At 41.1% G+C, this 14,507-nt stretch overlaps 1 long non-coding RNA gene and 1 pseudogene across 1 annotated transcript in view; one reads left to right on the top strand and one right to left on the bottom strand.

Moving 5' to 3' along the window:
• The window catches only part of LOC144381009 (uncharacterized), a 77,578-nt gene that overhangs the window by 50,785 nt on the left and 12,286 nt on the right, over positions 1-14,507 (top strand). The gene's annotated exons all lie outside the window — the stretch shown is intronic.
• LOC118532280 (small nucleolar RNA SNORA70) lies at positions 8,067-8,188 on the bottom strand (annotated as a pseudogene).

The raw sequence follows: 14,507 nt of genomic DNA, 5'->3' as shown, positions 1-14,507 counted from the left end.
ACATGTCTTTCTCTGTTTGACTTATTTCGCTCAGCATAATACCCTCCAGTTCCATCCATGTCGTTGCAAATGGCAAGATCTCATTCCTTTTGATGGCTGCATAATATTCCATTGTATATATATACCACATGTTCTTTATTCTAGGGCTGATTTTTGAGGTTAGGCTCCTCTCTTCCCATCTGCTAAGAGTTTCTATGGCCTCCCCTGATCTGTCAGGGTGGGCCACAAGGCAAAGGTGGATTTGTAGAGTAGGTTTTTTTTTTCTCCCTAAGTTCTAGAAAAGGCTAAGAGGTACAGTTTACAGTTACCCAGAAATGTCTCTGACAACTAGTGACACATTCTAATCTCTAAATTCAACAAACATTCATTTAACAAAATTCAGTGAACACCTATGGTATGCCAGCCTCTGGACACAGGGGTGTAAAGCGAGTTAGACACAATCCCTTCCCTCAAAGCATTCCCAATCTGATGGGTGGGGGAGTTGTAAAGGTAACAAATGACAATGTAATAGGGGATGTATAACAATAAGACCATTGCCATGTCATTATCTGGAGGCTAACTAATGCATTACCTGTGGCTAAAATACTTTAGAAACTTAACTCCCACAAAGGGACCTAGAAGAGGTGATTAGTGCATTAGACCTCTTTTGTGAAGGGAGAATGTCTGTGATTCCATGTTAGAGGGTCATATCTAAGCCCCTAGCTATGCCCCAACTGGAACAGCCCACCTCATCTTCTCCATCCCTACTCCAAGCTTTCTGATCCCAAGGTTAACTCCTTTCTGTAGTTACATTCATTACCCCCTGCCCAATTTCCAACTCCCTTCTGAGAAGTGAGCACCTCTGGGTCCAGTGTCCACCTACCCACATGATAACATGTGATGGAGGATTGACTACAGTTTTGCTTTATTTGTGACTCAGCTCTATTTGTGGCTTCCTTCCATGCCCCTGTGTTCCATTACTCTAGTTAATTGAGATTTAGACGTTTATGTAAGCAGCAGAACTATCCTGGGGGAAGAGGTGAGGATCTCTTGCTGGAGGACTCCAGGCAGTCTTTCTGAAGGAGGGGAGGTGTGTGATATGGGACTTTGAAAGATGTAGAGATATATAATTAGCTTGGTTTCATATGTATGACTGTTGTAGGATGTGGAGGCTGGTGTGGAGTAGGTAGCTGACTTACCCTGTTCTACCTCCCTTGTGTCTACTCTGGGGAGGACCCTGACCAGGCTTATGCTACAGAAGACCCTGAATACCCTTCCACTGTCAGAAAGGATGGCAACCCAATATTCTGTGAGCTGGCTCTTGTTTGCATTTTTCAGAGGCAGGAAAAGTCATACCCTTCCCTCCTCTCTCCTGCAAAAATTATTTCAGCGATCTATACTGCCAGGAATAATCTAATAAGTCCACAGAACTTTATAGTTTATGAGACTTTCCACTTGGGTGTAAGCAAAGCCCTATAGTATGGACAAGGTGGGAAAGAATTGTCAGTTTCATTTTATAGACAAGATGCTTGGGCCTCAGAGAGATTGCCTTAGGCGGCAAGCTGGGACAAGAACTCAGGTCTCCTGACTCCAAGGAAGGACCTTTTGCTTCTACTAGACTTGAAGCTCTACCTCAGCCTAACCTGAATACCCATTGCTGAACATGACTCTCACTTCTTCATTCTTGGTATTTGAAAGGTTCCACAAGGGAGATCCCCACATGATTTGAAATCTCCTGGGTTTAGCCTAGATTTCCTGAATGATAGTGATAGCTGGCACTTACTAAAAGCCATTTGCAGGCATTGTTCTAAATTCTTCACATATATTAACTCATATAGTCACACAACTCACTCTATGAGGTCAGTACTATTATTATCCCCACTTGACAAATGGAAAAATTGAAGCACAGGAATGTTAACTAATTTACTCAAAGTGGCAAATGGCAGACCAGGCAGCCTGCTCCAAAGTCTATACTGTTAACCACTACACCACCCTGTCTCTGGAGGGTGACGTATGTTCAAGCCCTTGTTCTGCATTTACTTGCAATGTGACTTTGGATGAGTCACTTAACCCCTCTGGTACTGAGTTTCCTTCCTTGATAAATAACAACAATACCTCACATTCATATGGTACTTTGCAGTTTACAAAGTGCTTTGTCAGGCACCATCTCATTTGATCCTCACAGATATCAGTGAAGATGACAATCTTGACTTTACACATGAGAAGGCCCAAGGTTAACTAGTATGCCCTGAAGTAAGCCCTGGAACCCAAGCCTCGGTGATCTCCTTGATGTGGATTATGTGCGTCTTGGACTAAATGCTATCCAAGAGTCCTTCCAGCCCTTATCTTCTCTATGCTGGGAAAATAAGAATCTGGGGTGGTCTCAGTCAATTTGGGGTGCTATAATAAATTACCATAGATCAGGATGACTTATAAACAACAGAAACTTATTTCTCACAATTTTGGAGGCTGGATGTCTGAGATCAGAGTTCCAGCATGGTTGGGTTCTGGTAAGAGCCCCATTCTGGGTTGCAGACTACCTACTTCTTATGTCCTCACATAGTGGAAAGAGGGTAAAAGAGATCTCTAGCATCTCCTTTATAAGAACACTAATCTCCTTCATGAGGGTTCTACCCTCATGACTTAATCACATCCCAAAGGCCTCCACCTAATACCATTACACTGTAGGTTAGGATTTCAACATATGAATTTAGAGGGGGACACAGATATTCAGTCTATAATAGGGACAATAGCGAGCCCTTAGCTTGGGGCAGCTCCTCTGTACAGAGCACTCAGACATCTGAAGCTCTCCTTTGTAATCCCTCACCAACCACAAGGCTTAATGGGAGCCACCCACAGACCGTCCTCCCAGTAGAAGCTGACTTTAGAGAACAGCCATGAAACCACCTCTCGACCTTCTCTTCCTCAGTCTGAGAAGCCTCCTCTCCCGTGCCCTTTCATTTTTTTTTTTCAGATATCAACCCTGGGGATGGCCAGGAAGCATCTCTGAGCTGAGGCTTTGTCCCCAGAGAGGCAAAGGGAAAAAGGGCAAAAATATAAAATAAAGATTATACAGAAGAATTACCCTGCATGTTTCTCCCATCTCCCTCATCTCCCCGTGTAAATTACCCTATTATTCTGCTCCCTTAGGACTCCTGATCGTCCTTATTTCTTCTTTTGAGCTAAAGTCATTCATGCAGTAAATTAGTTCTTTGCTTTGAAACAGCTCTGATTGTAGCAGTTGCCCCCACGAGCAGCAGCACCACATCCCCCGGACAGTTTCCCAAAAAAAAGGAGAGAAGAAAGGAATAAAGAAAAAACCCTCAACAACTCTCCCTTCCTCCCACTCTATTCACATGTATGGAAAGACATGGGGTGCCCATTTCCTGGGAAATGTTTTCTTCGAAAGGCAGGTAGGTGTTGAGAGGGAGTCCAGATGGAGTCCTAACTAAGAAACAACTCAAGTTGGACGTGGCCTGAAAACTTCCACTCAGCTGTCTACCCTCAAAAACCAAACCTTGGTCTAACCTTGGGTTACCGGGGAAGCAGTATAATAACATAGAGGTTAAGGACCCAGTTTTGGTGCCAGACCCTCCTGGACTGAGTGCTGGATTCTGCCACTTTTTAGCTGTGTGACCTTCAGCAAGTGTCTTAAAAGACCTTAATATGCAAGTTTCCTTTAAACATTTATACATATTCATTTTATTTTTATATCTGACTATCCATCAAGTATTTATTTAGTGTCTACTATGTGCCAGTTTCTGTTGTAGAAGTTGGGCATTCAACAGTAAACAAAACATACCTGCTTTCATGCAGCTTACACCCTAGTGGGATAATTCCAATATCTGAGGTCAAATGATTTGCAAGTAATTTCTCTCATTCTGTGGGTTGTCTTTTCAATGTTTCGATAATGCCTTCTGATGCCAGTACCATACTCTTGTTTACTATGGCTTTGTAGTAAGTTTTGATACTGGGGAAATGTGAGTCCACTGACTTTGTTATTATCTATCAAGATTGTTTTGGCTGTTCAGGGTCCCCTTACAACTCCACATGAATTTGACGATTGGCTTCTCCATTTCAGAAAAAAAAGGCTGTTGGAATTTTGATAAGGATTGCCTTGAATCTGTGGATCACTTCGGTTAGTATAGACATCTTAATAATATGGTCTTCCTACCTATGAACATGGGATGTGTTTTGTTAGGGAGGGAGAATTTTCCTCTACCCTTTGAAGGTCTTTTGGCTGGTCTAAGAATTAAATTGACATGAATACATTACAGGAGAAAATCAAGTTTTGTCATGCACCTACAGGAGCTCCGTAAGAATATGAGGCCTCCAGGCAGTCAGGCAATTGGGGCTTATATGCCATCTAGAGCTAAGGAGAAGGGGGTATGGGTCTGGGACTTCAAAGAGAAGGAAGACAATTCACAGGAGGATGAAAAGGAGTAAATATTTGGTAAACAAGTATTTGCTGGGTTGTACAGAAACAATGAGACACAGAGCAATTTTAACATGACTTTGTAGGGTTCCTTCCTGTCTACCACACGTAGTTCATATTATACTGTAGTAATCTATGCTGATAGCTCTCTTCCTGGAACAGGTCCTCTATCTAAATTTCTTTTAGGCAGTTAGAGGGGAGGCAATAACGAAAAACTTCTTGAGTCTTCTATTTCTTAAAAGTAATCAGCGTAAAATAATTCACAGGCCAAAGAGATACATTTTGGGGTGGTAAATTTTGCTCCCTTAAGTTTCCATTTAGTTAGGCCTTCTTTAATTTCTTTCGGCCATTTTTGTGGTTTTCAACGTATGAGTCTTTCATCTCCTTGGTTAAGTTTATTCCTAAATATTTTATTCTCTTAGATGCAATTATGAATTATTTGGTTCTCTTAACTTCCTTTTCTATATTGCAGGTATATAGAAACACAACAGATCTTATACCCTACAACTTTGCTGAATTGCTAGCTTTCTTGTGAGTTATTTGGGATTTTATACATAGGGGATCATGTTATCTATAAACAGAGGTAGTTTTACTTCCTTCTTTCCAACATGGATGCTTTTTATTTATTTTTCTTGTCTAATTGCTCTAGTAGTTAAATAGCAGTGGTGGAAGTAAGTATCCTTGTCTTGTTCCAACACCTGTCTTTTGAGTTGCCTTGCTGCTTATTACTCCTTGCCCCAGTTCCAGTAAATTTGGGGGGAGAGATGGGACTATCACATATTTCTCTTACTTATGTTGACCCTGGAAATGCACTTAAGTCTGTTTTTGCAGGAGCTAGTTGTTTTGTAGTGAAAGACCTCTTAGGTTATTTAGTTTCCTATCACTGGAAGCAACACAGGATGATGCTTTCAAAAACTCTGACAGAAAATGGGAGGTTAGTTCTCATGGCCTAGCTTAATGGCCCTCTCTCCATCTCACCCAGAATAATAAAAACAAGCTGTATTATCACATTAGAAAGTGAGTCCCAGAGAAAACCTGGAAGTTAATCAAACTTATAGGGGTCAGAGGTTGGGGGAGGCTCTGGGAGAAACTGGCTTGAAGGATGGGAGATGAATAGATCTTGTATCCCATACAATAACCAAGTTTGTTCCATTTCTCAGCCAGGTGTCTAGTGTCCAATCGTGCAACCCCTTGAAAATGTGTCATCAGTTGCTAAGGAACTTACCCTTGAGAACATGAATCCTACTTTAAGCTGTGCATCTGTATATTCATGAGACAGCAGGGGTGGGGGAGAGAGAGAGGGGCGGGGAGAGAGAATGAGATATGGGGGAGATATACCAGTTGTCTCATGGAGTCCTCTAAAGAAGAGAAGCTCTTCCCTCTCTCTCTTTTGCTGTCTGTTCTTCTTCCGGGGGCCTTAGCACCATCCCCCTTTCTCTGGATATCTGGGCACACCCCACCCTCAGTTCCTATGAGCCCAGGTGTGTGAAGGCGGATGTGCTCCCACCTGCCCAATAAGCTGTTGAGCGCTGTGACCTGCTGCCAATGCCTGGGGGTGACGTTGCCCAGCTACAGTTGCTGGGGGAACCTCAAGTTAGAATTTCTTCACTTTAGGGCGTGTAAAGTCTCAATCACTACACTGAATTAATGTTGCTTTTCCCTGGCTAAATGTAAGTGAGTGTCGGCTTCTGGGATGATTGAAGTTAGAGCATTCCTGCTTGGATACTGTCAATCACTCCTCCCTCACTTTCGGCTGAGTGCACTCAGCCTACACAGTCCAAGTGGAAATCATGGAGGAAACACAGGAAACCATTGGCAGGCCTCTGAAAAGCCCCTATCAAATGGCATTTACATCCAGGGAGGCCTTCTGATGGTGGAGTTAGTCCCCGTCCTGAGAGTTCCCAAGCAGATGGAAAAGACAACTTCTAGCCTAAGGAAGCTCCTGGTGTGATGGGGAAGACCTAGGTCCTATTTAAAGTAAGCACTTAGTCTGATAGGGGATACCTAGTCCCTGCCCTGGGAACCTCCGGTTTTATGGGGAGGACACTCTCATTGGGAGATGGAAAATGTGATGGCACCATGCTGTCCTTCAGATGTCCTATCGGATAGGTGTGATCAGGCTGGCTAGGCAGGACTGTTGACAGAGAACTGCTGGGACTCATGCTGACTGGCTTTCTGACACACAAGGGCTGTAGAACCCTAGCTGAACCCTATTTTACCCAGGAAATCCTGACCACTCCTTCCTGCTCTCACCCCAAGGCAATTCTTAGTTTTTTCCATTCTTGACCAGCTTCGCATTCCCTCTTTGGACTCCCCTTCCCCCAAAGGTTTATTATAAAATTTTAAACCTGAAAAGAAGTGTGAGTACTCACAATTGAGTACTCAGCATGTAGATTCTACAAATGTGAACATTTTGCTATATCGCCTTCAAATATCTATCCATATAGCTACCCTTCAATACATCTTATTTTTGGTATATTTTAAAGATGCAGACCATCAGTATATGTCACTCCAAAACACTTCATCATGTGTATCATTAAGCAGAATTCAGTATTTGCTAGTGGTTCTTTGTGTGTGTGAATGTGTCAGGGGGTGTTAAATTTATATCAGTGATATGGTAAAATACACAGATTATAAGTATATTCTTCCAGAAGATTTGACAAATGCTTACACATGTGTAACCCAAATCCCTATCAAGATATGGAACATTTCTATCACACAGGAAGTCTGTTCATGCCCCTTTCCAGTCAATCACTGTTCTCATCTTGCAGAAGCAATCAGTTTTCATTTTTAAAAAAATCTTTCTAGAATTTCATGTAAATGGAACCAAATAGTATGTACACATCATGTTTTGGGGATTCATCCATTTTGCTGCAAGTGTTGATACTCTGTTCCTTTGTATCATTGAGTAGTGGTTATAATTTGTTTATCCATTTTTCCTGTTATGTGGTGTTGTTTCCAGTTAGGGGCTACTGTGAACGAAGCTTCCATGGATATTCTTGTAAAAGTATTTTTGTGGATTATGTTTTCTTTTCTTTTGGGTAAATACCTAGAAGTGGAAATGCTGGGTCATAGAGTAGGCATACATTTAGTGCATCCATCTTATTTTGAAATGTCTGTTCAAATATTTTGCCCTTCTCTTTATCGGGTTGTTTGTGTTTTTATTCCTTATTTATACTTGATATAATTCCTTTAATGGACATGTTTTGCAAATATTTCCTCCCAGTCTGTGACTTGTTATGCATTTTCTTTCTTGGATAGGAAGTAGGGATTTATTGGTGGGTGTGAGTAAGGAGGGGGCGACGCAGAAGCTCTCAGGAGTGCAGGGCTCACCATTTGTCCAAGGGGGTCACAATTGGGGATGTATTTGACCCTACAGCCATCCAGGATAAACTGCTTTTCAGCTGCCCTGTCTTCAAATTCATCCGTATTAAACTTGGTAAAACCCCCACTTCTTGGAGATGTGGGTCACCTGGCCACCTGGGAACTTGAACTTGGCTCTGTGAAGGGCTTCAATCACATGCTCCTTGTTCTGCAACTTGGTGTGGATGGGTGAACCATGGTCACTATGCCCTGGAGCTTCCCAAAGGCACCTAGTCTGGAGCCTAGACTGGGGACAGCATGAGGTCGGACATGCATGTTCACTGGAAAGTGTGGTCTCCAAGGTCCCTTAGGACAACCCCTAGGAGCAACAGGCTGCATTCACTACTGAGGAGGCCACTGTGTGCCGCCACTGCACACCATCATTTTCTTAACTAGGTTTTTGATGAGCAGAAATTTTTAATTTTTATAAAATCTAAATTACGATTTTTTCCTTGGTAATTATTATTTTTTGCCTCCTGCCGAAGAAAATTCTGCCCATCTGCAGGTCATGAAGATACTGTCCTATGTTTTATTCTAGAAGTTATATAGTTTTAGCTTTTACATTGAAATCTATCATTCATCTCAAATTAAGTTTTGTGTATTTTGTGAGATAGGGATCAGTGTTCATGTTTCTCCATATTAATAGAGAGTTGTGCCAGCCACACCTGTTGAAAAGACTGCTTTATCCATAGGATCGTTTTGGTTCCTCATTGAAAATCAAATGACCATATACATGTGGGTCTATTTCTGGACTCTCTATTGTGTTCCATTGAACTATACATATCTCTTTACACTACCATCCTGTCTTGAAGATTGTTTACTAGCTTTATAGCAAGCCTTGAAGTTAGGTAGTGTTAAGTCCTCTAACTTTGTTTCTCTTTATCAAGATTGCCTTCAATATTCTAGGTCCTTCACATTTCCATATAAATTTTAGAATAAGTCTATCAAGTTTTACAAATAAAGCCTGCTAGAAAATGGGATTGGGATTGTGTTGCACTTGTAGATCAAATTGGAGAGAATTGATGTTTAAACAGTATTGAGTCTTCCCAGAAGAAACATTTATTTAAGGCTTCCTTAACTTATCTCAGTATTTTTTAAGCAGTTTTCAGTGTGTAGTTCTTGTACATCTTTTGTTAAATCTATTCCTAAGTATTTTTTAATGTTTTTTTTGCCTTACTGTAAATGAAAATTTTTAAAAATGTCTTTATCCAATGATTTGCTGCTAGTATATGGGAATATAATTGATCTGTAAGTATTGCTCTTTTACCTTGTGGTTTTTTTTTTTTTAGATTTTATTTATTTATTTGAGAGAGAGAGTTAGAGAGAGAGCACAAGCAGGGGGAGGGGCAGAGGGAGCGGGAGAAGCAGGCTCCCCATTAAGCATGGAGCCCAATGTGGGGCTTGAATCCAGGACCCTGGGATCATGACCTGAGCCGAAAGTAGCCACTTAACCTACTGAGCCACCCAGGTGCCCTTTATCTTGTGACTTTGCTAAATTCATGTATTTGTTCTAGTTGCTATTTGTAGGGATTTTCTACATAAAAAAATCACATCACCTGTGCATAAAATTTTAGTTCTTCCTTTCTGATCTCTGTGCCTTTTACTTCTTTATCTTGCCTTATTGCCTTGGCCAAAGCCTCCAACGAAATATTAAGTAAATGTAGTGAGAGTGGACACACTTGCTTTGTCATAGATGTACTTTATCAGGTTGAAGAAATTCCTTCTCTTCCTAATTTGCTCAGATTTAAAAAAAATGATGAACAGGTGTTGGGTTTTATAAAAACAGTCACGGTTTTTCTTCTTTATGCTGTTAATGTAGTGAATCACATTAATGAGTTGGAGTGTTCAAACAATCTTGCATTCCTAGGATAAACCTACTTGGTCATGATGTATATTTTTGTGTATTACTGGTTTTATTTGCTAATAATCTGTTAAGGATCTATGTTCATGAAGGATATTGGTTTGTCTTTTTTTTTTTTCTTTTTGTAATGCTTTTGTCAGGTTTTAGTATCAGGGTTAATCTAGCACCATGAAACAAGTTGGGAATGTTCACGTTCCTCTATTTTCTGAGTTTGTATAGGATTAATATTATTTCTTTCTAAAATGTTGGATCAAATTCATAGTGAAACCATCCAGTTATGGAGTTTTGCTTGTGGGGAGGTTTTTGATAACAAATTAACTTTAATAGATAAAAAGCTATTTAGATTTTTCCATCTAATCTTGTGTCAGTTTTATTAACTTACATTTTTCAAGGAATATGTCCAGTTTGTCTAAAGTTGTTTATAATGTTATTACCCTTCTAACGTCTGTGGGAAATGTAGTAACAGTCCCTCTTTCAGTAGTCCCTCTTAAGTCCCTGATATTAGTAATTGTGTTCTTTTTTTCCTTCATCAACCTATGGACCCTCCCCTACTCCCTACTTTTTTGTTTTAACTGATGCTCTTGTCTCTGACTTTTCTGGAAAAGTCAAGGGTGGACCTCCTGGGCCACTCAGTTCTCCACTCTCTACTTCAACACGCCTTTATCTTCTTTCTTCCTTCCCTCCGACCTTAAAAGAAGAATTGTCATTGATTCTTCCTGTTTGAATGCTCCTCTGACAGGAAACACATGTCCTGAACTCCCATTAGGGTTCCAATATTCCCAACACAACATTTTTCTTGATCCTTCCCTCTTTCCATATTATGGCCCACACTGCTATCTAGGCCATGCTGTCTTTAGGCATCTCCAGCCTCAGCTCTGGATCTGATAGTCCCAAGTATCAGAGTGACTTATAAGTCTAGAACATGTTATGTTTCACTCCCTGGTATTTTCCTCAGGCTTTCCCTCCATATGGAGTATGTTTTCCCCCACAGTCTTCCTGGAGAACATTTACACAGTTCTTGAGTAACTTCCTCCTTGAAGTCTGGTGAAATCAATCATTTCCTTGTTCTGCGGTCTACTTGGACTGCTACTGTGGATAAAAGCATCTGTTATACTTCATTGCATGCACTTGTTGATGTCTTTGCTTCCTCCACTGATACCGTAAAGTCCCTGGGGCAGGAACCATGTCTATTTATATTTATATTCTTAGGGCCTGACACACTGTAGGCTCAACATATGTTTGTTGACTGAATATAGAACATTCGCATTTTGTGAAGATCAGGGTTTCCAATGTGGAACCACACACCCTTTCCCCATCAGTCCTTTCTTCTCCTATTCTCTTACTCCCCCTCCCTTTCTTAAAAGTGTGATGTCACTGGTGAGTCCTTGCTCTTCATTATTTGCCAACTTCTGCTCTGCTGAGTCCTTTTCTTTTGCTTCCTATCAGTCTCTGTTGTCTCCACTAAATTTTGAAGCAGCATTACATTACTCATGAACCATTACCTCAAAATCTAGCTCTTGGACTTTCCCTTTGCCCCACTCTAATCCATCCTTCCTACCATGCAATGATTAATTTCCTTAAAACATATCGTGAAAAATGGGACTACATCAAAATAAAAAGCTTCTGCACAGCCAAGGGAACAGTCAACAAAACAAAAACAACCTACTAAATGGGTGAAGATATTTGCAAATGACATATCTGATAAAGTGTTAGTATCCAAATATATCAATACAACTCAAATTGTAAAAACCCCCAAATAATCCAATTAAAAATGGGCAGAAGATATGAACAGACATTTCTCCAAAGAAGACAGATGGTCAACAAACACATGAAAAGATGCTCAACATCACTCATCATCATGGAAACTCAACTCAAAGCCAAAATGAGATATCACCTCACATCTGTCAGAATGGCTAAAATAAAAAACACAAGAAACAACAAATGTTGGCAAGGATGTGGAGAAAAAGGAACCCTCATGCACTGTTGGTGGGAATGCAAACTGGTGTAACCACTGTGGAAAACAATATGGAGATTCCTCAAAAAATTAAAAATAGTATTACCATATGATCCAGTAATTCCACTACTGGGTATTTACCCATGGAATATGAAAACACTACTTTGAAAAGATATATGCACCCCTAGGTTTATTGCATCATTATTTACAATAGCCAAGATATGGAAGCAGCACAAATGTCCACTGATAGATGAATGGATAAGGACACACACACACACAATGTAAAAAAGAATGAAATCTTATGATTTGCAACATGAATGGATCTAGAGGATATAATGTTAAGTAAAATAAGTCAGTCAGAGAAAGACAAATACCATATGATTTCACTCTTATGTGGAATTTAAGAAACAAAATAAACGAACAAAGGAAAAAGGAGACAAACCAAGAAACAGACTCTCAACTACAGAGAACAAACTGATGGTCACTAGAGGGGAGGTGTGTGGGGGGATGGGTGAAATACATGAAGGGGATTAAGAGTGCACTTATTGTGATGAGCGCTGAGTAATGTATGGAAGTACTGAATCACTATACTGTACACCTGAAACTAATATAACACTGTATGTTAACTATATTGGAATTAAAAAAATGTATATCAGGGAAAAGCTTCCCTTACTCTTCATCACTCACAGGACAAACCATAGCTCCCTTGAGTACCGTTGCTTTCCAGGTGCTGCATAAATGTTAGCTTAGTGTTACTTTTTAGGGGCATGTATTAGCGTCCTGGTAAGGATAAGAAAACTGAGGCTTAGAACCATAACTTACTCAAGGTCACTCAAGTACTAGGAGGAAGTGGACCCAGATCTCTGCCTTCCCTGGCAAGCTTGAACTTGTTGCTTGAACCTTGTTTCCTAATTCTCTTCTCTCCCCACCTCCAGGCAAAGATGCCTATAGTGGAAGCCCGGACAATTTTTTCTTTTTACTTTTTTGTAATGCAAGGGCTGGCTTATGCTTTGATTACCAAGGCATCCACATCAAAGACCGCGATCTCACCATCTGGAATAAACACTTAGCTGGCCACAGGCTGGATAAAGAGCCAGGCCGCCTCCTCCAACTGAGGCTTCTTTGTTTTAGAGATCATGGCTGATTTTGATAAGTGACCATTGGGGCCACTAGTCTTTTCTCTTCTCTGTGCTTTCAATTCCCACCTATATATTTTAAATTCACCAATAAAGAGTGAGCCTGAGAAACCCTCAGCCTCCAACCCTGACCCCAATAAAAACAGAACCCCGGTCCAGATGGGCTCTCTCTCCACCTGTGACCTCACTGTTTGGCCCCAGGTGTGCTGTGTAATTTCGAGGCCTTATAAGTAATAATCCTCTCTCTCTCTTTTTTAAGTTTCCTGATGGTTGTTGCTGAAGCGTGTCTTGCAATCATAACGAGAACCACAAGGGCTGATCTAGTCATGACGTTGGTTTGGAAAGGGGAAATGTCTGTGGGAAACTCACCCAGGCCCAGGTGAGTGCCCCCAGGCATTTCTAGCCCATAGCATTACCGCTGTTGGTTGAGACTTCACAAAAAAAATGCCCTGTAGAGAAACCCTGGGGCCTATCCTTGTGTGTTCTTCACTATCTTCCAGAAAGGCCATGTGCTGCTACCCTGGGTCTTGGCTCTCACTGATCCCCTTTCCAGAATGCTTCCTCCCCAGCCCCCACCCCCATTTCTGGACACTTGCCAAATTTCCACCCCTCCTTCATGCCTCATGCAACTCTCTCCTCTTCCAGGAAGCCTGACTGGTTATACAATCGGGATATCATGACCCTTTGATCGTTTCTTCCTGAAGGTGCTGGTTGCCTAAACTCCGCATGAGCCCTGCAAGGGCAGGTGCTCTGCCTTCTATCAGCCAGCATAGGGCAGGTTCTCACAAATGCTTCTTGTCGTTGAGGGTTTCCTGTTCACCTCAGAGCTGGCTCATTTGCTCACTTGATCTTTATTCCCACCCCCCGCCAGCTTTACTGAGATTTAATTGACATATAATATTGTGCAAGTTTAAGGTGTATAACGTGATGGTCTGATACATTTATATATTGCAAAGTGATCACTATGGGAGGGTTAGTAAAGACCTCCATCACCTCACATAATTACCATTTTCTTTTTATGGCGAGAACATTTAAGATCTACTCTTTCTGCAACTTTCAAGTCTATGAGATAGTCGTCACCATGCTGTACATTAGGTCTCAAGCTTATTCTCCTTGTTACTGGAAGTTTGTGCCCATTGACTGACATCTCCCCATTTCCCCACCTCCCAGCCGCTGGTATCAACATGACATACTCACTATGTCAAACATCAAGCTACAATCTGTTTCTACAGGATTGGCTTTTTAAAATTTCACATGTAAGTGATAGCATACAGTATTTGTCTTTCTCTGTCTGACTTATTTAACTTAGGATAATGTCCTCAAATTCTATCCATGTTGCCACAAATGACAGGATCTCATTCTTTTTTAAGGCCGAGTAATATTCCGTGGTATATATATACCACATCTTCCTTATGCACTCACCCATAGGTAGACACTTAGGTTGTTTCCATGTCTTGGCTTACTGTGAATAATGCTGCAGTGACCACGGGAGTACAGATATTTCTTCAAAATTCTGATTTCATTTCCTTTGGCTATGTACCCAGAAGTGGGATTGCTAGATCATCGGGTAGTCTTAATTTTGTGAGGACCCTCCACCCTGTTTTCCGTAGTGGCTGCACCTATTTGCATTCCCACCAAGAGTGTACAGAGGTTCCATTTCCTCTGCATCCTAGCCTGCGTTTATTATGTCTTGTCTTTCCCCACCCCCCAGCTTTATGGATGTATAATTGACAAATAAAATTATAAGATATTTAAAGTGTATGTGTGATGATTTGATAT

The sequence above is a fragment of the Halichoerus grypus genome, chromosome 2, assembly GCF_964656455.1.
Source record: "Halichoerus grypus chromosome 2, mHalGry1.hap1.1, whole genome shotgun sequence".
NCBI lineage: Eukaryota > Metazoa > Chordata > Mammalia > Carnivora > Phocidae > Halichoerus > Halichoerus grypus.
The sequence above is the reverse complement of the archived record's forward strand: the minus strand, read 5'-3'. Positions and strand labels throughout refer to the sequence as shown.